Here is a 5,907-nt window from a genome sequence, read left to right as displayed (position 1 = left end):
CTTTGTAAAGGGCTTTTTACTTGTAAAACTTTGAGCTTTTAATTAGGGTTTTGTCACGGATTGCCAAAGGGGGAGTTTGTTAGGTTCTAAAAGTTTAGGAATTTATGTATTTAGAACTCTAATTTGTAATATTGGCAAACCATGATCAAAATGATATGTTTAGTCTTGTTATAGTGTGCTCAAAGTTGTTTAATTATTGTAAAGCTGGAATCGAGAGACTGTAGATGCATTGGGGCATTTCGGTCTGGCTCGATCGATCGAAGAATAGATTCGATTGATTGAAAGTCGACCAGATTGCGTTTTCTATAGAATTTCCAACTCAGCCCTAACTCATTAAACGTTTAGGGTTTTATGTTTTTGCCCTAGGTATATAAGGCAAAACCCTAGCCATGTTTTTAGAGTTACTCCAGTTGTATTATTGCTCATACATTGCTGTTTTGTGTAAATCTCTTGTGAGATCTAGAGGAGCTTTCCTTTACACAAAGCTTAGGGTTTTCAAGTTAGAGATAGTATCAACATCTTGGTGATCAACTTGGTTGCTACCATTGAAGCTTAAAGAATATCAAGCGTGGGTGCTTGTATCTGATTGAAGAATTCAAGAAAGAAGGAGTCCGTGGATTCAGAGCTTGCACGTAGTCGTGTCAGTAAGTTCTACTGGTGGGTAGCATTAAGAAGTCAAGCGGGGAGCTTGTAGTCCTTCTGTATGAACTTCGATTCTTTCGAATAGTGGATTCAAGTTTGCCTTGAGGATAGCTAGGTCAAATCCTCCCAAGGTTTTTACCGTGTGGTTTCCTGGGTGAACATATCATTGTGTCTTTTATTTTTCCGCTGATTTATTATTTTGATATGATTATTTGATTGCTTTAATCTAGAATTGCATAATTTGACTAAGTAACAACTTGGCTAATTAATCTAGGCTAACCAATCTGGTTGTGTTTTAAGGGGTCTAAAACCGTTCAGACTTAATCTTAAAGTGTCCTCATCATGGTTTTGAAACATGGAGACTAATACAATATTTTTATAATGGTTTGACTTAGACAAATCGTAACATGATTGAGTCCATGAATGGTGGTGGATTTTTGAGTCTTATGGATAATGAAGCGTACGAATTTCTTGAGAATTTATCAGAAAGCTCACAACAATGGGATTTTTCCAATCGTAGAGAGAGATCTGCCCCTGCAATTAAGAAAGGAGGATTGTATGAAGTCAGTGAAGATTTAGACATAAAAGCTAGGTTGGACAATCTCACTTGTAAGGTTGAAGCATTAGCTTTAGGTAAAAGGATGAATTCTGTCAATCAAGTTCAAAGTAAAACATGCACTATTTGTGCAAGTCCTATGCATACAACACAAATGTGTTCTTCCATAGTTGGTTAACCTGAATACTATACTGAGCAAATAAATGCATTGAATAATTATGGAAGGCCACTTGCTAGTCTATTTTCAGAGACATACAATCCAAATTGGCAAAATCATCCTAATTTTTCTTGGAGGTAAAACCATTCCCCCACAAATATAGGTGGACAACAAGTGCATCAACAAAGTCAATTTCGTCCACCTACTCAAGCATTTCCTCCCGTTCCTCAATCAACTCCTCAATTTATGGCACCAACATGACAACAATCATCTTTGGAGAAGTCTCTAAAAACTTTCGTGCAATCAACTAGCCAAGCCATTCAAGAGATAAAAAGTTCCACCCATTTAAATACTCAAGCTATTTCAAAGTTGGAAAATCAAGTTGGCCGGTTGCTCCAAGTTGGAGAGAGGGAAACAGGAAAGTTTCCTAGTTAACCTATACCTAACCCAAAAGGGCAGTATGCAATTAATGGTTCTTCTAGTTCTACTCATGCACATGAATCTATTCAGTCTATTACTACCCTTAGGTTTGGTAGACAAGTTGATAATCAAGTGAAAATGCTAGAAGTGGAGGATAATGAAAATACTATGTTAGAGGAAAAAGGAGTTTACAGTTCACATGATGATCATAAAGAAAAGAAGGGCAACTCAACCTCAATTCCAATTTAGGATCTTAGTTCTCCCCTTGATAAGAGGTTTGTTCCTAAAGCTCCATTTCCTCAAAGGTTAATCAATCCTCAGAAAAGTGCACAATTTGGAGATATTTTGGAGGCTTTTTAGCAAGTGCAAATAAGCATTCCATTTCTTGATGCAATTTAGCAAGTTCCTGCTTATGCCAAGTTTCTAAAAGATCTTGTGACAATGAAGAGAAAGACAAATGTCCCTAAAAAGACATTTTTGACAAACCAAGTTAGTTCAATCATTCAGAATAAATATCCAGTGAAATGTAAGGACCCTGGATCTCCTACAATTTCATGCAAGATTGGGACCATCTCATTGAGCGAGCTTTGCTAGATTTGGGAGCAAGTGTGAACCTAATGCCATATTTAGTTTATTTACAACTAGGTTTGGGGGAGTTGAAACCCACAACCATGATACTTCAATTAGCTTATAGGTCTGTGAAAATCCCTAGAGGTATTGTTGAGGATGTGCTAATTAAGGTGGATGCATTCTATTTTCCTGTTGATTTTGTTGTGTTAGATACTGAGCCTGCTCTAAATGCTAGTACACAAGTCCATGTCATTTTGGGTCGCCCTTTCTTAGCCACATCCAATGCTTTGATTAATTGTCGAAGTGGTGTAATGAAGATTTCTTTTGGAAATATGACTGTTGAGCTTAATATCTTCTACATAAGTAAACAAGTGTTAGACAATGAGGATATCTGTGAGGTTAACATGATTGAGAGTTTAATCCATGATACTTTCCTACAATCGAGTTATGAAGATCTTCTAGAGGCTTGCTTAAATCTTTTTGGTTGCAATTTTGATATTGAACACTCAATTGAAGAGGTCAATGCATTGTTAGATTTTGTTCCTTTCTTAAGTATTGATAGTTGGCAACCAAAAGTGATCCCTTTTCCACTTTCTTCATCCCCACCCCCATCTGCTGCGGAACCACCAAAGTTGGAGTTGAAACCATTACCTGACACACTTAAGAATGCCTTTTTAGGTTCTTCTAAGACCTTACCTGTCATTATAGCTTCAGATTTGGATGACCTTAGGGAACGCCAATTGATAAGTATACTTCAAGAGCATAAGGAAGTTATAGATTGGAAAATTGCTGATATTAAGGATATTAGTCCTTTTATGGTTATGCATAGAATTCACTTGGAAGAGATTGCTAAAGCCTCCCAACATGTTTTTGACCCAGGTAAGTTACAATCTCATTGGACTAGTCCATTCATAATTTGCATTATTTATCTCAATGGTGTTGTTGAGGTTTGGATGGTCCTGTTATCAGGATTGATCTCTAGTTGTGTTAAATCTTTTTGCAAAAAAAAAAAAAAATCTTTTTCTTGTTTATTTTCTACCTCTAGATTAGACTTTGTATTTATTTTCTTGTTTAGTTTTATTTTCTTTTGTTGTAGCTGATATTTGATAAAAATTAAAATTTATAACAATCAGCTTGATCAAGGTACGTCTCCTCCTTCTCCTTACCTTACTTGTTTCTACTTGGTTTTCATGTTGCATATTAATATTTTGCTCTCTTTTCATTCAAGACATATATTTGAGAGTATCATTTTTAACATTGAGGACAGTGTTTGGTTTAGGTTTGGGGGGGATGTACATAGATTTCTATCTTTTTGTTTTGGCTTTGTTTTGTTGTGTTAAAAAAAAAAAAAAAAATTGCTTAACGAATTTCATTACTTTCATACTCAATTTATTGCACATGCACTAGCCACTCAGACACAATTTGTTGTTGAAGGATAAAAATGATTAGAAAATCTTGATGATAACAATGTGGAGACTATAACCCTTATGAGTTTTGAGCCAATCATTATTTTTGAAGTGTTATTTATTGTTTCTAATCTTAAAATTCATTTGGAAGTGCGTAACATATTTCCCTTGTTGTAGTCTCATTGTTCTTTCTTTTGACCAAGAAAAAAAAAATGATTTTATGCCACACTTGAATATTTTGAAGTCATTGATGTTGAATGAACTATACTAGTCTTTGAGAGATGAAATTAGGCCATTTTTGTCTACTTTGAGCCATACCTGTGTTTTTCTTTTTTTGATACATTATCGCTAGTCACCCCATTGAGCCTTTTAATTAGCCTTTCTTTCTTAAAACACTTATGCATAGTGTTTCAAGATGGAATTTGATCAGTTTGTTTCAATGTGGTGGTATGTGCGAGAATTCAAAGAAGAAAGAAAAAAAAGAATTGAAAAAAAAAAAAAAAAGAGAGGAAAAGTGTCAAAAAGAAGAAAATAAAAAGGGTTCTCATTAAATTTTGAGAAGTAAAATGGAAGGAAGGATTACTGCTTTAAAGAAGAAGAGTTGAAAAAAAAATGTTGAATGGAAATTCCAAAAAGAGTTGACATTCCGACAAATCTTGAAAACACTTCTTATTATTTACCTTCACCCATATTTATTTCATTCCCTTTACTTTTACCCTACATTATGTCCTAATAAAGTCCTTATTTGATCTTAAAGATTGTATAGTTTAGATATTGATATGACTGAATAAAAAATGTGATATACATTCTTTTTGGCATCCTTTCATGAGACTACTTGTTCTTTCTTGATTAAGTGTTTTTCATGTGATTTATATGTGAGATGTTTGATTTTGCTTACATTATTCCGCTCACGTATATTGTTGAGAGTGTTAGAAGCCCCAATTATCAAAGTTTTCTTTGGTAATTCAAGAAAATTAAAGAGATCAACAATCTTGTTAACAATTTCGATTCCCACCATAAGAATTTTCGCTTAAAATTCGCTTCACAACAAGTTGGTTGGCTTACACATGTGTAAGGTTGAATTTAATCAACCATCTAATTGGCTTTATTCCGTGACCAATTTGCTTGTAATTTAGCACTTAGTAAGCCTGTATTTAGGCGGAAAAATTGTAAGGGTAGTGTGTGAGAAGATGTGAAGAAAAGCTCAAGAGTGTGCAAGAAAAATAGAGTCTCGCGACTAGGACTCGCGGGTGGTTCGCGACTGGCAAGCCGCGAAAGGCAGTCACGTGAGAAGCACACTGGGAAGCTGAAGGGTCGTGCCAGCTGTCACGCTACAGGACAAAAGTTCCAGTCTGGCCAGGCCGTTACGTCGCGACTTGATTTCGCGACTTGGCCAAGCCGCGAGATCAAGTCGCCAACTTGCCCTGTTTTTAGAATTGGATATATCTTTTGATTTATTTGGCTACGGATACAATTGATGATTTGGTTTTATACTTAAGAAGCGAAGAAGGACATGCTTTAGATATTTAAATAGAAGTTTTAATGATAATATTTTCCATGGTAGCAAGTTTGATTTCTAGATTATCATGTAGTGAGTGGGAAAAATTAATGATCATAAATATATGCTGATATGACTTACAAGGCGGATTCCAAAACCTTAATTCCTTTCCCTTAATTATTTACATCTTTTTATTGTTTTATATCTTTTGCTTAGTTTAACTATTTGCTTAATTTTATTATTTGCTTAGTTTATTTAATTTCAAAACAACCAATTTTTATTAAACTAGATTAGGATTAATTTGGTTAAGGTTTAATTAATTTTCAACGTTATTCAAGTCCCTGTGGGTTCGACCTCGTTCTTGTCAAACTATATTTCGGTATGGTTCGTACACTTGCGAGTATTTTAAAATTTCACAACACTTGTGGTCTAGATATATCCCATTAGATTTAGGTTTTCGTGTATCCATTCCACCATATTATTCTTCTTCAATTGCCATGTGAATCAATTTGGTATATATCCCTACTTTGATCATGTAGCATCGATTCCAGTTACTTCTTATATACTCTATATATACAACAATACAATTATACAAATCCAAAGCTTAGTTCTAAAATTTTGGGGTCAGTTTGAATCTTTGACAAATTAATTAGGGTTG

This window comes from Quercus suber, unplaced genomic scaffold (assembly GCF_002906115.3).
Source record: "Quercus suber isolate HL8 unplaced genomic scaffold, Cork oak 2.0 scaffold_359, whole genome shotgun sequence".
Lineage (NCBI taxonomy): Eukaryota > Viridiplantae > Streptophyta > Magnoliopsida > Fagales > Fagaceae > Quercus > Quercus suber.
This window is presented reverse-complemented; position numbering follows the sequence as displayed.